The 12,546-nt window shown below is 36.5% G+C and overlaps 1 long non-coding RNA gene across 1 annotated transcript; it reads left to right on the top strand.

Moving 5' to 3' along the window:
* The first annotated feature begins 9,109 nt into the window (after nucleotides 1-9,109).
* Nucleotides 9,110-10,116, top strand: LOC147537938 (uncharacterized). Its single transcript, XR_015226026.1, has 3 exons — nucleotides 9,110-9,225; nucleotides 9,334-9,423; nucleotides 9,534-10,116. It is a non-coding gene; the product is annotated as an uncharacterized LOC147537938 (long non-coding RNA).
* The last annotated feature ends 2,430 nt before the right edge of the window (nucleotides 10,117-12,546 follow it).

The raw sequence follows: 12,546 nt of genomic DNA, 5'->3' as shown, positions 1-12,546 counted from the left end.
ATCTTTTCACTTCATATATATTAAGTGGCAACAACCAGACTCCAATATGATCCAACGAATTCTTCTCTCTCTCTCTTACTCTCATTTTCTAGTTTAAATTTATATCAAGTTTTGTCGAATTTGGCGTCGATTTCCTTTTGGCATTATCAGTTTATATTTTGGAGTGTTCTCGACCTTAGTCAAAGCGTACATACTTTGAACTAAGATAGTTGTTATTGTTAAGACTTCATCGGATCTTGAAGGCATAATTCCTGACCCGTTGTGTACTCGTGGTTTATACCAGAAGGGGGCGAATTACTGTCTAAAAGAATCGATATTATCTTTGAAGTTTCGTGTATAACAACATCACTTTCTGCTTTTCCATTTGAATTATTACTAGTAGCAATTATTTTTCCAACAAGATCTGCCTAGTATGATTCACTATCAGCTTCAATGGGTTTTTCACTCAGATTATCTCTATATTAATTGGTAGAACTCGGCAACACTAGTAAGGATTCGTTTCTTAGAAGACAACTTTTCTTTTGTACTCACGTGAAACCTGCTATTGTACTCTCCCATGTAATTATAGCACAATGGGAGGAACATGTATATCCTTTTCCACACGTTAATTTCTCTTCCTGTCACTGGTGTTATATTCACAATAGGCAGGGAAATATGGCACCCTTTATTTGGCTATAGGCACCGTGCTTGATTGCGACAAATTACTTCAGCATTGACCACGACAGGGATCACAATCTAGTCTTGTTTGGTAAGTGATTATCACATTCACCAATTAAATGTCCACATTTATAAGTGTTTGACGTTGACTCAGTTTTGTTGCAAATTTGGTATGAATCCTTTAGCTACCCTTCGCAAGAAATTTGCGGACTTTGTGGGAATCTTCATTAGTCATCTAGAGAACTCTTTGATACTTTTTTCACATTAGCATATTTCCCGTCATTTCGGTAGAAAGTGTTATTTATTTTGCTCTTCCTTGTTTCAGACTGGTCCACCAAATCGGTATACTTTGGGTTGCACAACATGTTAGAAGTTTGTACACGTGAAACAATGGTTAATGAGAATCTGTAGGTGCACTCTATTTTTCTTTTCCATTTTTATTCTCCGTCTTTTTGGTGATTAGAATATGTGGAGAAAAAAGTACGATACACAAACAACTCTATTGGTTTTTCATTCAAAATATTTTTCTGTGGATTGGTGGAACTTGGCCATACTATTACAGATTTGTTACCTAGAAGTGAACGTTTTCTTGTACTCACCTAAAACCTGCTACTGTATTCACAGTGTAATAACAATGAAATTGAAGGAATATGTATATCATTTTCCACTAGGTTTCTTTTTGTCACTAGTGTTATAGTAGCAAAATACGCAGTTGTGACCACTTTTTTTGCCAGATAACGTCTCTACTCCTTCTGACTGTAAAACAACAATAACAGTGATTGAGTTTTAAAGTGGAAATTCAGGTTAGGGTAAATGAAGAGCATATCTTAAATCTTCAACATTGGGTTTCACGAAGAGGCAAACGATTGGAAGTGGTAGCTTGAAAAACTAGTTTTTCCTTTACACTTCTACTCTTATGAAAGATATCAGGTTTCCAATTAGAGGCAATATGTTCTACAGTTCTACTAAAGAGCTTTTTAGCTTCAAGCATTTCTCAACATGGCTTTTAAGGTAAGCCTTAAGTTTTGAGAAGATCTAGAGCTAATCACAGTATTATACTGTATTACGTGAGTAATTGCGGTTTCATATTGTTGATATTTCCCTTTGATTCTTGGCAGGTCTTGTATCGCAAAATGCAATATGTTTGCCTTAAGGAAGCTGCGATAAATGTAGGCCCAATAACAGAATAAGCAACTCTTCAGGCCCTGGTATTTGTGGTCTTCTTCGATCTAAGGTAATCAAGTGTTTTTTCAAAATTTTATGTCCACAATCAGGGACGGATCCAGGATTTTCACCTAGGGGGTGCGGATCTATATACTTAAATAAATTTTTTCTTTTTTTTGCAAACAGAGTAATTAACAAAATATTTATATTCGTTGATTATATTAATACTTCAACGATTACAAATGCAATTGACATCAGAGAGTTCATATTTTGAAATGTTTTCATAACCATTGCCAATTTCATCTCATTCCAAGTTCCCTCTCTCGTTCTCTCTCTCTGTATTGTTTCTATTTTAGGGTCATATGAATTAGGGATTCTTCCAATTCTAACAGATTTAGATAAAGGTTTTAACAGATTAGGCAAATACAGAGAGAGAGAGAGAGAGTTCAATTTGCTTCCTGGTTTCATCAATCTTCAAGCAATTTCGTAAATTTTCAAGCGATTTCATCGAAATCTTCAAGCAATTTCGTCGATATTCAATCGATTTCGTCAATCTTCAAGCAATTCCATCGATTCTAAGCTATTTTAGCGAGCTTCAATTTAAGCTTTCCAAGATTTGTGTTTTCAATTTACCATCTAAAAAAAGGTGGCAAAAAAATTGGACTATTTCACACATTTTCTTCTCGCGCGAACTCGATTTTTACATACAAATGACCAATCAAACGAAAATAGTTCGACGAGACTCAAACCCAGAACCTAACGCTCCCACTCACTCCAAATTTAAAGCCTTCACCATTGAACCAATTACTACTTGATGACATTTATAAACACAATTGGGTATATATAGGTTCAGACACATAAATGTGAAAAAAAAACACTTTAAATGGTTGCTAAAGGATTTGAACCCAAATCCTCACAATCCACCCATCAACTTAACTACACTTTAACCACTAAGCCAAGGATTTCTCTATGTCATCTTATTGCATCAGAAATTATATATTCAAATATACTTACATATATATTAAAAAAAAGTCTACTACTAAATTTCTTTTTCGGGAGGATCCACGGGGTGCGGCCGCACCCCCTCGCACCCCCATGGATCCGCCCCTGTCCACAATTCCACATTATTATATTGCTGATCATAACCCTCTTTATATTGAAAGATGTTATTTTCTTACAAAAGTTTGTTGACTTGTTAGTAACTTTTTATTCGGTGGGGTTATCTTTGATCTGAGGTAATCGTTTATAACATTGTTAATTGAATGCGTATAAAGTGCATTAAGTGCCCAGGGAAGTCTTAGATAAATGAGTTGATGATGATTATCATAGTTGAGATAGATGGGGACATTGGAACTCTGGAAGTCACCGACAATTTACAGTTATTGAAGTCTTGGATGGACAGAACAAGTATCATTGTAGCTTGTTGGTCAGATAGCTTTTTTCTACACGAATCGATATATGCCACAAGCCCACAACCACATGGGAAACCATTCTACCTAGATCCAGTAAAAGTGCCACAAGCCCACAATAACATCAAACAGCTATTGATTTTATATGTTTCTTGTTGGAGCATTGAGTTTCTTGGTAGCCTGATGCTAACTTGTTTTCTCGATTTCTGCTTCTTCTAATCATATGTTGGACTTCCAGTGACAAGGGCTATGATACAGGAAACCACGCCAATGAATATGCAGGCTTCTTGTAGTAACAACTGACAACTTTGAATAACTCTTCCTTTTCCTGTTTTCCACACTAGTTTTTTGTTTCGAACTGAAACTATAACTTCGTACTGATGGTTGCCCGTATGTTGTTAATAGGTACCAAGATAAGGATGAATTGTACCACTTCTTTGGACATTATTTTAAGACCGACAACCAGTGGAGGTATGCGCACTTCTTGGATATCTTGGTCATTTCTTGTATAACTGTTTGACTGTGTGGCTCTAAATATAGAATATGTGATTGACTGCTAACGAAAAATGCTGGCGGATAATCAATTTACACGTGCATGACAGCGGGTAACTGTCCTATTATTAGTTCTTCTACTTAGTACATAACCAATATATACATAATACGTATAAGGGCTTAGACCCAAAAAAAAACCAAGACAAAAGCAACTAAAAATGGACTAGTGTCACCAAGATTTTGTCTTCAGACATCTGCATATTTGCATGTGTAGTCCATCAAATATCTGTCAGCAGATGGATTTGCTGCTAAGTTGTTTAGAATATTCGAAAATTGTATTGTATACAATCACTTTTTGATGCCAGTAGACTTTCTCCAACAAAAAATGCATCACAAAAACTATCGTGTCAGCACAAGTTCTTTTATATTTCATTACAAAAGCCACCCGAGAATCTATAGCTCTTCTGTTTGTTTCGTGAAGTATTATAGCTTAAAAAATTGTACCCACTTGAGTAATTTTGGTAGAACTTATCCATGAAAGTTAGAAAAAGGCACATAATATATTAGTTTTATGGTTTTTCTCTTTCACATTTTTTTTTCCTGATCAGGATAAAGTACATACGTAACATAACTAACATTAGATTTTTACTGGTTGTGTACTTTATGCGTCAATAGTTAAACAGATTTTTCTTTATGTCATTGTCTGTAACTTTTGCGAATAGGCTATGAGATCATGGTTAGCTGTAGACAGTGGGCTGATTCCAACTGCACAAGGCAAAACTTATGTTTGTAGTTTCTGCATTTTAATACTTCTGAATTTTTGCTAACACCTGATTGGAGCAAATAACTTATTAGTGTTCTTGGTTGGTCTTATTACCCTAGATATATATTTAACCCCTACATATGATTATGGTTTCCATTGAGTAATATTTACCCTTATGACCATTGTAACTGTCCCCAGTCAAAGACATCTGAGAGGTGCTACTGCGATGGAGTTTTAGTGGAGAAGGTTTTGTTATGGTTCCTTTTCTCGTTTGGTTCATTTCCACGTTTTTGTTTTAATACTCGCTTCTTCTAGGAAATACGGAGTAGTAAACGCCATAGTGAAGTCGCACTAACATCAAAGTTTAGGTGTATTCTTTCAAAAAATTCACTACATGACACCGAAAACATAGGAGTTGAATTTGATTATTTGATGGAACGTGAACGTCCTAATGAAGACTTTACACTTTTATGCAATTGTTAGTGACAGGTTCATTAGAGGACTTCACTCATTGTACCCAATAGTAATTAATCACGTGCATCTGGTGATTTTAATTGATTTAGTAAGTCAGAACAATGTTGCGGATAAAGTGTATTTTGCTAAAGATAGGCTTTGGTGGAACCTGAAAGTGCTTACAAGGACTTGATTGAACGTGCTTTGCCTATTGGGACAGGTTGCACTATCAACACTCTCCATGTGGGAATGAATACCCCATTATGTACATACAGTATGTTGGTGGGGTAATGGATGGTCAAAGCGCGAACGAATGAAGTTGTTTATTTCGTTATAGTAGACTCTCGAAGATGGGAAACGCTTTCTGACTGGAACTATTCCTTTACATCTTGATGATGTATCAATGCCTTGTAGTGACTTAACGTAGATTGTAATCGATTTCTCAAAAAAAAATTTGAAGTTCTTTACGGCAAGGAATGAATTTTTTTTTTTGTTGTTGAAAGTGAGAAATGAACTTCAGAATACCAAAATTTTTTGTTTTCGAGAGAAACCAAAAAGGAAAAGCACTAGCACTTTTTAGTGCAACACTTCGGCTGTAATCGCAAATTTCCCTTATATTTTAAGAATTTTGCCTAATTTTTGGGAATTTTGATTGAAATTTAATTTTTAACCAAAAAAGAACCTAAAAATCAACTCTTGAAAATGAAATTAAATACTAATTAACTTTTAGAAAGATCTAACAAAATTTTGTAAAAGGATTATATTCTTTTCTAGATTGATTTGATATTATTAAGAAAAGTAAACGACCAGCCCATTTAAGGTGCTGTTTGTTTTTTTATTTATGTCTGAATATGAATTTGTTGAATCTGAAATTGCTGAATCTGAATTTGCTGAATTGAATTTGCTGAATTTTTTTACAAGTTTGATGTTTGTTTTCTAAATCTGAATTATAAGGTCTGAATTGAAATTTTGACCTTTATACCCCCGTTTGATAGTTTGGACTAAAAACAATGTAGCAAGGAAAGTTTTATAGGCGCCTCTAATAAGTGCCGTAGGCGCCTCCGTCCATCACAAACTCACTTTCAAGTTTGCTTTGTGGGAAGCGCCTCTAACACTTACAAGGGGCGCTCTCAAAACTTCATATGGACTAATTATAAAGAGAAGATGAAACCCTAAATTCCGCCATCTCTTTCTCCCTCTCTCCCGTCTGTCTCTCTCTCCACAGTTTCACCGGCGAGCTCCCTGCCAGATTATCCAGCGAGACTCTCTCTCTCGGTTCTTTGCTCTTTCTTAGACTCTCCGGCAAGATTTCTCACCGTCACAGTCCTCTTTCTCTCTCTCTAATCCAAGATCCGACATGGTCACTCCCTTTCTCTCTTCCTCTCAACCGAAGATCGGCAAAGTTAACCCTCGCCGACCCTCTCTATATTTTCTGTGACAGTGGTTAACTTTGGTTGTGGTGGTGGCGGTTATGGTCGTTTATGTCGAAGATTCAAGTTCAGAAAACCCTAACTTTCATTGGCAGATTCAGATCTGAGCTTCAACTGAAGTTGAAGATTCGCCAAAATTTGATTTCATTTGTTAGGCAATGTTAGCTTGCCTAACAGATTCAGAAGGTTGTTGTAATCCTGGTGGTGGTGGTGGTGGTGGTGGTGGTGGGCAAGACAAGAAGAAGGATATAACTGGGTATTTTAAAGTTTAGGAGGGGTATATATGTCTTTCGCTGATTTTCAGATGTTGTACTCACATTTCAGACTTCAAAACAAGTCTGAAATGTATGGGCTTATATTCAGCCAATTCAGACATGTAATTAATTCAGATAGAATTTCAGATTTACCTAAATACAAAAACAAACATCTGAAATTAAAATTGGAATCCAATTCAGATTTCAGATCTGAAAATTTTAAAAAACAAACAACACCTAAGTTAACAATATAGATGGAGAAATATAATGTTCTAAATCTTGAGAATATAGTAACTGAAATGGGGAAATAAAAGGAGAGAAAGCAAATTATAAATTTTCTTAATCAGTTGGATCAAGTCAAAATTGTTGATTGTGTTATTGTGGGATTTTTCTCCAAAATATGGAATTTGCAATGTAGCGAGATTAATGGGTGTCAGAGTTGCGTCTTAGTACTTTAGAATTTTGAAGGGAGATAAATTCGGGAATTTGGTCTTCACCCAATGATTTTGAATCACCTACGTCTTCTGATTCCAGCATCCAGTTCTAAGTACCACGACAAAAGTTGTATATGCAGAGGTTTCTTGTCCTGATTCAACATTGAGATGCTATTAAAGATTTTTTTATATCGTGTTTGGATTTCACTTGGAATTAATTAAGGCTATTTTTGTGTCGTCGTTTGCAAATAAAACTTTGTTTTTCCTTTCGACTTCATTGTAATTTTTTAGTGATGAAATACATACGAACTAACTTTTCTGTAAGAGAAATTAAGTTTTTGTCACGCTCTATGGACGCAGTACGCCTCTCTTGTCTAATGTCGCTACGGTAGATTACATCTTAGTTTAATGGGTAAGGTGTCTCCAGCATCCTCCGAGGGTGCGAGTATCGTAGTGTCTGATGATCTAAAAGTGATCACCAGTTGATTAAGATTAATAAGTTAAGAAAAGATCAAAAGCCCAATGGGTTAACCCTAGTCAAGTCATTATGGTGGTGAATCAGAAAAGCTCTACCACTCAAGGCCAAACTGGGGGTCGATAGAGTGTCTTAGGCGCCTAAAGCTTGCTCTGGCTCTAAATACAATCAGGTTTTCCATGTGTACAGATAAAGAGGAAGGAGGTATGCATGAGTGGGTGTCGATATGTTAATCCCGAAATAAAGAGGAAGCTTGCCCGTGCTTCGATCAACACACCAGCTCCGCCTCATTAAAAGTCTACGATTAAAAGCACTCGGCGTATAAGCCTTGCCTTGATCTGTAGCCCTGCTTTGCAAGTCTTCCTTGATTACAGCAGGCTTCATCAAAAGTCTACGATCGATAAGCACTCAGCTTTTAAGCCATGCCTCGGTCAGTAGACCTACTCTACAATCTGCCTCGATTTGAGTAGCTTTCACTAAGTCTGCGTCAAGCGCACTCGGCGTATAAGCCTTGTCTTGATTGCCATCCCTGCATCACGTGTCTCTCCAAGAGCACTAGGTCCGCCTCGCAAGGAGTTGTGGATCTGCCTCGTCGCCCGCCTCATTAAAAGTCTACGGTCGAAAAAGCACTCGACACAAGCCTTGCCTCGGTTAGTAGCCTTACTCTACAATCCCACCTCGGTTTAAGTAGTTACCCTTAAGTCTATGTCAAGAGCATAAGCCTTGCCTTGACTGACAACCCCGCATGTGCCTCGCCAAGAGCACTAGGTCCGCCTCGCCAGGAGCTCTGGATCTTCCTCGTCCAAATTAGGTCAAGACTAGTCTTACCTCACGTCAAGTGCACTCGGCATATAAGTCTTGCCTTAACTGACAAACCCACATCACAAGACTCACCGAGAGCACTAGGCTTGCCTCGCCATAAGCTTCGGACCTGCCTCACTAAAAATCTATGTCAGGACTACTCGGCATATATCTTGCCTCGATCGGTAGTCCTGCCTCATGAGCATGCCTCATTCGAAAATAACTTGTCAGGACTACCTGGACTACAGGCGGACACCCTATCTTGATCAGTAGTCCACCCCATTTACATTAGGACTGCCTCGATTGGTAATCACGCTTCGCGAGCCCGCCTCGATTAGAAAGTTTGCACCAAGAACACTCGACATATAAGCCATGCATTGACTAGGCAACCATGCACCGTCACGCGCATTGCCAAGAACGCTGGATCCACCGACTGAAGAGAGATCGGTATTTATTAAACCGTCCCACGGAACATCTTTCCTCCTCGAATAATTCAATATACACTGATGTCTAGGTACTCTTCAATTATCATCGTATGCATCTCCCTTGTAATTTTCAAAAATAAAATAAAGAGAAAATGACTATTTGAGTTCAAAATATTATAATAATAGCTAAAAAAACCATCATCTTTTTTTATTAACTAAAAGTTGTCATAATAGTATTGGGAATGATACATAAGGTTTCAAATAATATGAGTAATTATCAATTAGGTCATTTTCTATTTTTTTATTTCCCAAAATACCCTTAACCTTAAAGCTCTCTATCCCTAGGAAAAATGGAGAACCATTTTAGGGTTTTATTCTTCTTCTCCTTCCACACTTCATCATTCTGGCGGGAAGAAAGATGAGTTCGTCGGCGGTCGAACCAGATTTCCCTCATGGAAACGTCATCAGGTCTGCCATTTCTCTCTCTAGAGTTTCTGTTTCTCTTCTCATTACACAATATCTAGGGTTTCTTCTTATTACTTCGAATTGTGTACTAAATTTTCGTGAAATTTCTAGGATGTTGTTCTTGAATTATCTGAACATGGTATCGTTTTGATTGCTGAAGATTCCGGTTGTATTCAGGCTAAAGTTTATTTGAAACGTGAGGTATTGAATTGATTTTAGGATTTTTTTTTCGTTCTTAATCCAGTTTCTAGTTCCAAATTAATTTGATTTGTGAAATTTTAAAGAATCAAAGTTGACTTGTTTGGTTGTAGCTGTTCCTTAGTTATGATTACAGAGCTGAAGGAAGACCTAGGTTTGGAATTAGTTTGGGTCTTCTTATTGATTCTTTGAATACATTTTCTGTACTTGGACTTTCAAACACTGTTGAAATTCGGTGCCCGGGTCTTGAAAGAAGGTGGGACTGTTGAAGATTCATGGTTGCTTGATTCGAGAAATGTTTTCGGGTTGGTTTGGTTGACGGAAGTAATGATGGGAAAGGAATGCGGACTGTAATTGAAACTGCTGGTGGTGATGCAAGTCCTGGACCTTCTGGTTCTCTTCAATGCGACTTGTATAGGTTAATACTTTTCGCTTTTTTGTTGTTGATGCCATCAAGTGAGCTGGAGCTGGTACATCAGAAGCAAGAAACTTCCTCTTCGCTGGCTAATAATCTCCGAGCTCTGATTAGAAGCGAATTTGAATACGTAAGAAACATAGTTTCAAACTCTTAGTTACTTGAAAACACAGCTTCAGCTGATCACCGATTGAAGTTGCAGTTCATATAAAACTATATAAAACTTGAGCTTGGAGAAGATATGTCGAGGAATTTTGTAATGTTGATAGTTTCTTTTTTCAGCCTTTTGTGTTGCAGTGTCCTATTTGTATGTTTGGCATGCTTTTAGGTTGTTGCTCACATTCTGATCTCGACATACTATAGTTCTATTATATCTTACAGCTAAGGCCTATGTGTAGAACGATATTGATGTTTCGTGACGCTAAAAAACAGAGTTAGTGAGTGAGAAATTTTAAACATTTGTAGTGATGAACTTTTCTAAGTCAAAAACTCGGGGTATTACGCTGGACTCTGGAGATCTATACTCACCTTAAGAGGAGAGGTATGTGTTAAGGTTATTCATACGTACCATTGGATGATGAAGAGTTACAACAAATTTGAGATGTTAAATGATGAGCATTTTCTACCGACATACTCTATTTTCTAGGGGTACTATGTATTTCAGCTACAGTCTTATCTATGGTTTCAATATTTGTAATCAGATTAGGGTTTTATGATTGATGGCGATTTAACGGTGGTGGTAAAACACATTTTCAACATTCTCGTTCCCACTGCTGTTCAGCAACGTACTTTGGCTCCTGCTCCCACTAGTGATGCTTATGGCAATAGTTTTTACCTATCTCACTCAGCCACTCACTTGAAGAATCATCTTCTTCTTTTAACGACATACTTGTGATTTATTAGTGGCAGCAAAAGATAATTGAGAAAGAGAAAAAGAGATTCTATTATGCAGTTTGTAAATGATGCTAGTTGATGTTGTTGTACCTTACTGTGGTTTGTGTCTTGATGGGAGAAGTAAGTAGACAACTAAAATTGGTAATGGATGGATTATTCATAAAAAAGGCAACCATGCATAATCTGTTGTTTTCATTTGTGAAAGGGTTTCAGGGTGTTCAAATTTAAGTATAGAAATTCTTAATACAAGAAGAAATGAAAATTTTTGACGAAGAACTAGAATTTCGAAATATATGAACTAGCTCAAATTTTATTCATCTCAAATCAGAAACTAGAAAGGATTACATGAACTTGAAAATATATATGATAACTGTACTTGATAGATACTTACGTATTCACAATCACAAGGAAAATAACAAATCTTGCAACAACAAGAATAATAGTAATTCTATGTGTACAATTTTTTATTACTTGATAACAAACTTATGTTCTTAGGGATAATATGAGAGAACATTCTTATCTCCTTTGTTCAAGTTTTTCACCACCACCATAGAGCAGCTCGGGTTTTCACATCTTTATCTCTTTAACACCACCACCAAAGGTCTTAGAGCAGCTCGGATTTTCAAACTCAGTTTGCATTGTCGCACATGCAAACGCAGTTTGCAATATCGTAAATGCAAACACATGTTTGCAATATCGCAAATGCAAACACATGTTTGCAGAACAGATTGTTGCAAACACGTTTGCAGAACAGATTGCTGCAAACACGTTTGCATAACAGATTGCTGCAAACACGTTTGCATAACAGATTGCTGCAAACACGTTTGCATAACAGATTGCTGCAAACACGTTTGCATAACAGATTGCTGCAAACACGTCTGCAGAAAAACGTAAAGGAAAAAAACACGTTTTTTTCTGGGTTTTTTTTTTGAGAAAAAAGTATTGAAAGTGGATCTTGTTAGAAAGCTAATGAAAAATCATTTCTAAATATATAAGTTTTATAAAAATCCGATATCTCAAACAAAAGTTATATCGATTTAAAATTTGAAGAAAAATAAAAGAATTTAGTTACACAAAATGACAAAAAGGGGTATTTTAGTATTTGCACACTTTTTGACCTGAATAATAATTTTCAAATGTTTTGTGATTTTCTACTCATTTTCAATATTATTTTGACCTTTCTAGCAATTACATATACACATATGTATATACACATGAGTTGGAAATTAAGGTGGGACCCTTGGAAGCTTAGCCTTTAAAATTATCAATTCAGGTGGGAACACTTTCAATTACAATTTGGATAGTTAATGGGACCTTGGGAACCTCAATTCCATATTTACATTAAAGTGGCTTTTCAATTCTTTACTTTCCAAAGTCGGGAAGTGACAACACGAGCATACGTGGGACCCGATGACATTTGGTTTCTTTTCCAAAACTATGAGAAGGAACTTACTTGGAGTACTAATTTTGACATCACTTGGACTTGGAGTACTAATTTTGACCTCACGTCCCGACTGTGACGTCACGTTCCGGCCTCTTCATACTACCAGTGACAGTACGCTTTGATCTGTTCGGGACTTTATTTTAATTTCTCAAGTTATCTATTGGCTGAAAAAATTCATCTTATTTATGGGGTCTCCTTATTTATCTCCCTAGACCCCAATAATCTCCGGATTATAGATACATCTCGACCGCATTATTTTGAAAAACGAGAAATTTCGCCCAATGCGTCTATTTTGTTTAAAATAATCTTTGCACGAGATTATTGGTTAATATTCCTTTAATCGAACATTATTGATATAATTCTATTTGAGATT

This window comes from Eschscholzia californica, unplaced genomic scaffold (genome assembly GCF_041429995.1).
Source record: "Eschscholzia californica isolate CP2 unplaced genomic scaffold, dmEscCali1.0.p SCAF_5, whole genome shotgun sequence".
In the NCBI taxonomy this organism is placed as follows: domain Eukaryota; kingdom Viridiplantae; phylum Streptophyta; class Magnoliopsida; order Ranunculales; family Papaveraceae; genus Eschscholzia; species Eschscholzia californica.
The sequence above is the reverse complement of the archived record's forward strand: the minus strand, read 5'-3'. Positions and strand labels throughout refer to the sequence as shown.